The sequence below is a fragment of the Lithobates pipiens genome, unplaced genomic scaffold (assembly GCF_037356315.1).
Source record: "Lithobates pipiens isolate NorthernLeopardFrog02 unplaced genomic scaffold, aLitPip1_a1.2 Scaffold_30, whole genome shotgun sequence".
Classification (NCBI taxonomy): Eukaryota; Metazoa; Chordata; class Amphibia; order Anura; family Ranidae; genus Lithobates; species Lithobates pipiens.
Window position 1 is genome coordinate 183,612,499 of NW_027507791.1, and position 10,458 is coordinate 183,622,956.

Below are 10,458 nucleotides of genomic sequence, written 5' to 3' on the forward strand. Positions count from 1 at the left end.
TTCCACAGTTATTTTTATATACACACTGGACATTATATACATTTTCTTTTTTGTGTATTAATTTATGTATGGACATTTGATTATTTTTTTTATGGACACTTGAGTTTATTTTTTATTTTTCAATAGCATTTGAGTATTTGGCTTCACAGTTTCTTTTACATATATATTTTTTGCAACTTTTCTTTGGTCACTTTCATAATTATTGGCCAAGCGCTGCACTTTTTTCTTATATATTTTTTATGCCTAGTATCTTGGTTATGGTGTTCAGCTGCTGATTTCTTTATTGTTTTTTACTAAGCGCAGACTTTTTCTATCATTCAGATATCACCGCTCAAACCCGATGACGTCATGTGATGTGTGGTGGGCGGGAAGCGGTTAAAGAGGAGTTCCAGCCACCTATGGAAAAAACTAAAAGTCGACCGCTACAAAAACTGCAGCTGCTGACTTTTAAAAAAACAAAACACTCACCCGTCCCAAGATCCAGCGGGGTGCTCACCTCAGCCAGTGTCCCCCGCGGTCCCCATCGCTGGCATCTTCACTAGGGGCACCCGGCTGTGACAGCTTGTGGCTTCAAAGCAGATGAGACACACAGGAGGAGGGGGGCAGAGATGAGACACACACCCAGTGCAATCATCTGAGGCCTGTCACTGTGTATAGTTTATAGATGGATACATGGAAGGGAGAGCAGGTAACAGGGATGCACATCACACATGGTGTGCACAACCCCCCCATCCCTCCTCTTAACTGACGTCCCGCCCCCCCACAAAAAAAACCTTCTCCCAGCACAGATCCCCCAAATCCCTCCTCCCATTACAAATTGCCCCAATCCCTCCTCCCAGAACAAATCCCCCCCCCCATCCCTCCCCTTAGCACAAATCCCCCCATCCCTCCCCCTAGAACAAATCTCCCCCAATCCCTCCCCCTAGCATAAATTCCCCCCCAATCACTTCCACTAGCACAGCCCCCCCCCCATCACTCCTCCCAGCACAAATTGCCTCAATCCTTCCTCCCAGCACATATCTTCCCATCACTCCTTACAGCACAAATCCTCCTAGTCCCTGCTCACAGCACAAATCCCCCCCAATCCCCCTTCTAGCACAAATTCCCCTCCAATCCCTCCTCACAGCAAAAATACCCCCCAATCCCTCCTCCTAACAAAAATACCCCCAATCTTTTGTCCTAGCCCAAATCCCTCCCCCCAATCCCTCCTCAAGCACAAATCCCTCCTCCTAGCAACAACTCCACCCCAATACCTCCCCGTAGCACAAACCCCCCACCAAAAAAAATCTCCTTGCAGCACAACTCCCCCCAATCCTTTCTCCTAGCACACATCCCCTCCAATTGCTCCTCCTAGCAGAAATCCCCCAATGACTTCTTCTAGCATAGATCCCCCAATCCCCCTAGTACAAATCCCCCCCCCCCCAATCCATCCTCCTAGCCCAAATCCCCTCAATCACTTCCTCTAGCACAAATCCCCCCAATCACTTCCTCTATTCCTCTAGCACATGGAAGGAAGGGCTGGGGAGGGGCACGACTGAAATCTGGGTGGAAATTAGCACCCCCATGGATCCGCCTTGTCTGTGTCTCTCCATCTAGCAGCTAAAAGCTGGCGAGAGGAAGAAACCAGCTTTAAGATGCTGCAGAGAGCAGCACAGGGCATCGTTCTGCAATTGCTCTTACCCACCCCACCGTCTGATCCACCTGCTGTCCGAGCCCCCTACAGGAGAACCGTGGAACAACCCTGATGATGGCCCCGCTCAGGATCATTCAGTGACACAGTATGAAGTCACATACAATAATAAGTTACTTATTACACCAAAAGAAAGCTCTATTTGTGGAGAAAAAAAGGGCGGTAATTTTGTTTGGGTACAAAGTCGAACGACAGCGCAATTATCAGTTAAAGCGACATAGTGCTGAATCGCAAAAAGTGCTCTGGTCATTAAGGGAGTAAAATCTTCCGGGACTGAAGTGGTAAAATTTCCATATATATATATAAAATCTATAAAATGATATAACATTTATTTGGCTACAGTGTTACATGACCGAGGTATTCCCAGTCAAAGTTTCCAGGCCTGAAAAGTATTAGTTGGTGTGATCAGTTATTAGCACTTTATTAATCGCCCCCCCCCATCAATGTTACATATTACTCAAGTTTGTCTGAGGGGAGCAGCTCTTATTGATCACTGATTCTTCATTTATCATAGAGCAAGGGTGACACTTCATTTTCACATTGTCAGATTGTTTCCTGCGATTATTAGCATTTTTATTTACATTTTTTCTATTATTATTGTATATATTAATATTATTATTCATATTAATATTTTTAGTTTGTTATTTTCTTCAGTTACACCGTCATTAAGATGCCACGACTCTCGCGTCAACGGCCCCGTGGAAGGCGATCCCGCCAGGAGGGAGGAGAGGCACCCATCGCCCACCGCACACGAGCACAGCTTCGGAGGAGACGAGAGGACGAAGCCAACAACGTGCGCCATCCTCCTGGAGACCACATCAGGGATCAGCAACCAGCACCCCAGAGACCGCCGGCACTGGAGCAGCCTCCTCAGAGACCGCCGGCACTGGAGCAGCCTCCTCAGAGACCGCCGGCACTGGAGCAGCCTCCTCAGAGACCGCCGGCACTGGAGCAGCCTCCTCAGAGACCACCGGCACTGGAGCAGCCTCCTCAGAGACCACCGGCACTGGAGCAGCCTCCTCAGAGACCACCGTGCACCATCTGCCTCAGTGAGTATAGTGCAGAGGAGTCTATTACCTTATTTTGTGATCACGTATTCCATGCCGATTGTATCAACAGATGGCTCCAACTGAACGTGACTTGTCCTCTGTGCCGAGCGTTTACTCCATATTTTTTGGTTGTTCCACATGAAGACGGCGAGTTCCTGTATCCTGTCATGGGGCATGATGAAAATGGAGACCCCATCCTGGAAATCTAGACGGTATTGTATTCTATTTCTGATCCCCTGGAAACAACATGGGGTAATGTATAACAATATGTATATTTTTTTGCTGTTTCTGCTTATAGTAGATGATGCCTAAAAAAAAAATATACTTCGGACATTCACCACTGAAAAGGAGTCGCTTCACCCTAATTGAGCTACCACCGCTCGGGTGATCACTCCAGACATTCACTGCCGAAAAGGAGTCGCTTCACCCTAATTGAGCTACCACCGCTCGGGTGATCACTCCAGACATTCACTGCCGAAAAGGAGTCGCTTCACCCTAATTGAGCTACCACCGCTCGGGTGATCACTCCAGACATTCACTGCCGAAAAGGAGTCGCTTCACCCTAATTGAGCTACCACCGCTCGGGTGATCACTCCAGACATTCACTGCCGAAAAGGAGTCGCTTCACCCTAATTGAGCTACCACCGCTCGGGTGATCACTCCAGACATTCACTGCCGAAAAGGAGTCGCTTCACCCTAATTGAGCTACCACCGCTCGGGTGATCACTCCAGACATTCACTGCCGAAAAGGAGTCGCTTTACCCTGATTGAGCTACCACCTATTAGGTGAACGCTCCAGACATTCACTTTATTAACATCTCAGAAAAAAGGAGAGGCTAATGCCCCGTACACACGAGAGGACTTATGTCCGACAGACTTCCGCCGGAGTTCCGCCGGAGTTCCGCCGGAGTTCCGCCGGAGTTCCGACGGAGTTCTGACAGACTTTTCGGCCGAACGGACTTGGCCACACACGATCACACTAAACTCCGACAGATTCGAACGTGATGACGTACGACCCGACTCGAATAAGGAAGTTCATAGCCAGTAGCCAATAGCTGCCCTAGCGTCGGTTTTAGTCCGTCGGAGTAGCATACACACGAGCGGAGTTTTCGAAGGGGACCGGGTCCGGCGGAGTTCCTTCGGGAAAATTTGAAGCAGGCTTCATTTCTAAAGTCCGTCAGACTTTGGCGAATCAAAAGTCCGTTGCAGCCCACTCACGATCGGATAGTCTGACGGACTCGGTCCTTCGGACTTTGGATGTTGAAAAGTCCGCTCGTGTGTACCGGGGCATAAGAGGTGGAGGAGACCGGATTTATTTATTTTGTTTTGTAAAATCTTTATTTAGAAACATTTCCGCCACTCCAGCAGGGCATGCCCCATCGGTCTCATGTTTGTGGTAGGGGGAGATACAGATGCCAGTCACAATAAGGGGATTCATTCCCCCTCACAGCTAGCCACTATGACCATAACTCCAGTTATTTTAAAAGGTAAAACATAGAACCACATCCTGGTACCAGGGAGGCATTGGATAGTTAATGAACAGAAGATAAAGAGAGAGAGAAAGGAAGAGATTAGAGGAGGGGAAGGGAAAGCTGAGGGGGGAGGGTGTAGGGAAAAAGGGAGATGGAGCATACCTGTGGTCTGTAGAAGTCTTTCGATCCCGCACCGGGATGTAGAGAAGAAGGGTGTCTTTCACTGGGCAGTATTACCCCTATCTATGCGAGATCTAAGGGATGGTTCAGCCACAGTGGTAGCCCGTCCATAGGGGCCGCCCCCGCCCTCCCCCACCTGTGTAGTAAAAAAAATAAAAAATAAAATAAAAATATATATATATATATTTTAAAATGGCCCCTCTGAAAAAAAAGTCCTTTAAGTAAGTGCAGTGTGTTCAGACACCAGACACAGTGCACTATGGTAAGCGCCACATCTATGCAATCACGAGACGAGATTGCAGATGTTGCGTTTCACTTGCGGGTGTCTAGCCCGCCTTGCGTCGCTTTCTGAAGCACGGAGTAGCTCCCGCCCAGCGCCCATAGTATATATTACTATGGCTGGGCGGTTTGATTGACACCTGTGTTAGATGTCACTTCCTGTTTTCTCTAATTGCGCCCGAGAGAGGAAACGGGAAGTATTAGGAGTGGACTCCTCCATCACCGCTGGAAGGAGACACCGCAGGAGAGGAGAGGACAACACAGTCAGCAAGGTAAGTGCCACTGCCGCTGTGCTCCCGCAGAGAGGGTGGGAAGGTGAAGACTGGCAGCCTAGTCTCAGCAGGGGTGACCCTATGGTGGGAGGTGGACTGATCCCCTGGATTGCTGGTCCCCGAGGAGGATAAACCTTCTAATGGATTGAAGTTGAGCAGACACAGCAGGTGGTAACAGAGTCCGGTCCTTGCTGACAACAGATCCATCATTCTGTAGATGTGTCCTCTATGGATAAGGATCATGCATGCTCCCAGTGCATGACATCTGTATTGCCTGACACCTCCCGTGCTCCAACCTTAACACCCCCGACCCCCCATAAACAATGACCAGACTGCGTTTGGAGTAAATGGCCATCCAGCCTTGATTTATTAATCAAAATATATATATATATATATATATATATATATATATATATATATATATATAACAAAAAATAAACTTTTCATAAATAACTTTATTAAACATGTAAACAACTATTAATTTGTCTTGTATCATGGGTCATAAGTATACCCATCCACCTACTGGTCACTGCACACTACATCAGTCAGTACTTTAACCTCTTGACCTCCAGACGGAATCCCATGTCTCGCAGGCTATACCCAAACCAGTGCAGTGACCTACCCCTTTTACCCTTCACGGTTAACCCCATGTAACCGGGAAGTACAGATCAAACCACCCCCATCACCATGGATGGGTACAAACATATTCTCTACCTGCACTACTTAACCTCCTCAACTGACCCCCAACAACTGCCACAGCTCGAAAGGTGGTAAAACCTTACCCTTTTGAGCAACGCCACACTAACAGCCAACGCTGAATCCCCTCCTGAAGGCCCAAGGCCCACATGTCTGTACCTACATCATTTAAATGTACCCCATCACTCCTCAAATACTTCCAGGTCTTGCATTCTAACTCCCGATGGCGAATGGCCAGCCCCCCCATTCTTGATAAATAATCTACTAACTTCCTTATTGACCTTAATCCTGGCCCTGTCCACCTTTTTGTCCGACAGCCCCCACCTCCACGACGTCCTGCTAACCATATCGGACCACACCAGTACCATTCCCGGGTAGGAATCCCTCAACCTAAGAAAATCGCACTTTATGTCCCGGGTGAGGTCCCTCATAGACCTCACCCCCATTTCGTTGTCCCCCACATGCAGAAGCAAGACATCTGGCAGCCGGCCCAGGCGAGCGAATCTATGCACCTCGCCCAAAACCCTGTTCCACCGCATACCAGGGACCCCGTTCCACACAATCTGCGTTTCATCCTTGGGTATCCGAAGTTGTCTGCCGTTCGGCCGAATGTCAGCTCTCTTTGAACCCCAAAAATCTTAGGAATGGCCCAAAATCCATACCAGGCCAGCTTCATAACCTGCAAACAAAAAGAATTAGATACACGGAAGAAAAACACATTCTTCTGCATAACAACAACAACACCACAACCCCTCCCATCCAAACAAAAACCTCAAGCCATCAGTTGTGGGCGAACATACAGCTTAAACCGCTCTGAATCCCACCTCCCAATCCTCCTAACCGCCTCCGAACTCAGTCCGGCCCTGGACGACTCGGTAGCTGCACCAATGCGGAAGGAATGGGATGAAAAATTCCGCGGGTCGAACCCCACCCCCACCACGCACTTCTTAAAGACCACACTGAACTGAAATTTAGACAGGAAAGAACCATCCGCTTGCACGAAAAATGGGCCCAGGATCCTTGGCCGCAGGAGCAAAAAAGCCTCCACCGCCCTCACCGGGCAGATGCTGCTCTCTAATTTTCCCACCTCTACAAGTACTCCTTTTCCCTCCTGGTCCATCTTGGGCCTTCTCAACCAAATCCTAACCACGGTTCGGCCCAGTTCTACCTCACCCACCTCCAAACCCCCATGTTTTCCGCCTGGCTGGGCAAAACAGTTCACCAATCCAAAAAGCCCCCAAGAAGATCAGGGAAAAAGCCACCCGAAAAAGGACTTGCTCATATTCGGAACTACAGACCGTCCCCACCACGCGACACAGGCCGCAGAGCACCGCAAAGGAAACTGGGCGCCTCCCATCCCTTTGCCTATGTGGCTTCCGGTAACCCTTCGCCGCCTGCCACAGCCAGAACTCCTTAGTGTAATCCCGTTGTCCTCCCCATTTAAAGAGAAAGGCCAACCCCGCAAGCTTTTTGTCAATAGAGGCTGCCGAAGCCCCCCCCTGGTCCATAGCAGTGCTAAGGAAGTAGAATACCGCCTGAGCCATGCCCGCCTCACCCGGGGCCATGCCGATCGCTGCCAAGCACTCCGACCATTCCTGCCATACCCTCGAATAGGCCTTCCAGGTAGCCTTGCTCACAGAAAATTCGATCAACCTTGCGACGGCTCCAACGCTGTGGCCCAAATCCATGCCGGGCAGCTGATCCCGTGACGCTCTGCCTCCGGTGCCAGACCCCGGAACCTGTCCCACTGAAAACGAGACAGAGCGTCAGCCAACGTGTTGTCAACCCCCAGCAGATGCACAGCATAGATGAAAGCTTTCACCTGCAAGCAACGAAGAACCAAATGGCGTAGAAGCCTGACCACCGGCCCAGAGGCCACCGTCAGCCGATTGACCACTTGAACCACCCCCAAATTGTCACAATTGAAGCGCACTTTCAAGTTCCTAAAAGACTCCCCCCAGATTTCCATGGCCACCACAATGGGGAATAACTCAAAGAGAACCAGGTTCTTCAAGAACCCGGCCTCCGCCCACTCCGGGGGCCAATGCTCCGCACACCATTGCCCTTTAAAGTAAGCCCCGAAGCCCGTGGACCCCGCGGCATCTGTAAACAATTCCAGGTCCCAATTACTAATGGGGCCCGACATCCATATGGCCCGGCCATTAAACAATCTCAGGAATTCCTGCCACACCTTAAGGTCGTCCCTGTGGTCCTGCTTTAGGGTCAAATAATGGGTAGGTGCCCATATCCCCACAGTAGCCGCCGCCAGCCGGTGGCAGAAAATTCGCCCCATTGGAATAATCCAACACCCGAAATTAAGCTTGCCCAACAAAGATTGCAACTTACGCAGTTGCAACTTCCGAACTCCGACAGTCCCTCGAATTTCCTCCTGCAGCAGTTCCAATTTGTCCAAGGGCAGCCTGCATTCCATCCGCTCCGAATCAATGACGATCCCCAAGAAAGTGATGCAGGCTGCAGGACCTTCCGTCTTGCCCGGCGCCAAAGGGACACCAAATCGTTCCGCCAGGTGTTGCAGTGTCCCCAAGAAGACCGCGCAAACATTCATTCCCGCCGGGCCAACACACAGAAAGTCATCCAAGTAGTGAATGACCGAGTTGATGCCCGACACATCCTTAACCGCCCACTCCAAAAAGGAACTGAACTGTTCGAAAAGTGCACAGGAAACCGAACAACCCATGGGCAGGTAACATAAAATTCTCCTTCCCAGGTACACCCCAGTAGCCGAAAGCTCTCCGGGTGCACCGGCAAGAGTCGAAAAGCCGACCCGATGTCCGACTTAGCCATCAGCGCCCCCTGGCCATAACGCCGGACCCACGACACCGCTGCGTCAAAGGAAGTGTACGTAACCGCACATACCTCTGGCGAAATGGCGTCGTTAACCGAACCCCCTTTTGGGAAAAACAGGTGATGGATCAGCCTGAACTTGTTGGGCTCCTTTTTCGGGACCATGCCCAATGGAGAGACCAGCAAGTTGGGGAGAGGCGCCTCCCGAAACGGTGCGCGGTGCTTGACGCCAATCGGCCTATTTAGGCCTGCTGCTGTGATCATTCAGGTGCTGCCTGATCAACAGCTTCTCGGTTCCTGTCCCGTTGTCCGTATCCTGTGTTCCTGTTTGCAGATCTCCTGATGACCCGGCTCTCCTTAGACACCTCTGACCTCTGCCTGCACCTGACCTCGGCCTGTTTGACCTCTTTTGCCTGCTCCTTCTGTGCCTCTGCTGCCCGCCTGTTGCCATACCCTGCCTGCACCCGGACCTGCCTGCTCTGCTCCTGCTCCGTACCCAGTTTGCCTGTGTCCTACCTACGCACCTGCTGCTGGAAGTTTCCTGCAAGTTCCTGCTCCTGGAGCCATACCACAGGCTCTCTTACCACTCCGCACTCTCAGCCACCTGTCTGCTCTATCAGGGGTTGTAAGTCGGACACGTACGGGAGACCACCCTCTGCCCAAGCGGACTCACCGGTTCGGTAAGTGCCAGTCTGACAGTATCAGGCAGCCATGACTGAGTCCGGGCAGGGGGCCTCCCCCATGGATGAGTTATGCAGACATTTGGCTGACCCAAGCCGTGAAGAGTCTCCAGGATGGCTACTCAAGGTTGGAGGAGCAAGTCCAAGCCTTGTCCTCCTCATCTAACCCTCAAGGAACCTCTCCCACCGGTCTTTCATCTGCACCCTCCGTAGTGATGCTTCCTCCAGAGCCAAGGGTACCTACGCCCGAGAGGTTTTCTGGCGATCGCACCAAGTATCGTGCGTTTCGCAACTCTTGCGAACTGTACTTCGCACTGCAGCCCCGGACATTCTCTCTAGAGGCAACCAAGGTGGGCTTTGTAATATCCCTGTTGTCCGGCGAGCCTCAGACCTGAGCCCACCGTTTGCTGGAGCAGAAATCTGGAACCCTGGATAGCCTTGATAACTTCTTCTTGGCCATGTCTCAGCTATATGAGGACCCCCAGTTGACTGCGACTGCAGAAGCCGCACTGCACTCTCTCCAACAAGGTCGCAGAGCGGCCGAGGACTATGCAGTGGAATTTCGCCGTTGCAGCTCCGACACGGATTGGAATGACGCCGCCTTGCGCCACCAATTTCGGATGGGACTTTCTGACCCCCTTAAGGATGAGTTGGCATGGGTAGGAATACCACAAACCCTGGATGAGTTAGTCAACCTCTCCATTCAGATTGATCGCCGTTTAAGGGAACGCCGGTCGGAGAGGTCCTCCAGCCACTTCCGTCCCACCTGGGTGCTCCCCAAGGTTCCCACTTCTGCTGGTCAGTTCTCTTCTACCTCTTCTGCTCCCGCTCTGGAAGCTCCTGAACCAATGCAGCTCGGGTTACTTCGGCCCTCGTTGACCCCTGAAGAAAAGCAGCGCAGAGGTGCCCATAACTTATGTCTCTACTGTGGGGAACCTGGGCACTATGTCAGGGCTTGCCCCAACAAGACACGTAAGTGTGTTTCCTCTTCCTTCATGTGTGCCTCTGTTCTACGAAAAAAAACCAGTTCTCACCTTGCCCTTCTCCTCACTTTGCAGCTTCCAGGAGGGAGTTTCCCAGTGTCAGCCATCATTGATTCCGGAGCATGCAGCTGCTTTATCGATCTGACTTTCGCTGCCAACCATCACATCTCGCTCATACCTAAGGCTCAGGGGCTTGCTGTACATCTAGCCGATGGCTCCGCTCTTAGTTCCGGTCCTGTCACGCAAGAGACTGTCCCTTTGCTGGCTACTATGGGCACCTGTCACCAGGAGCACCTACGTCTGGATGCCATCTCCTCCCCCTTGTTTCCCATTATCCTGGGGATACCCTGGT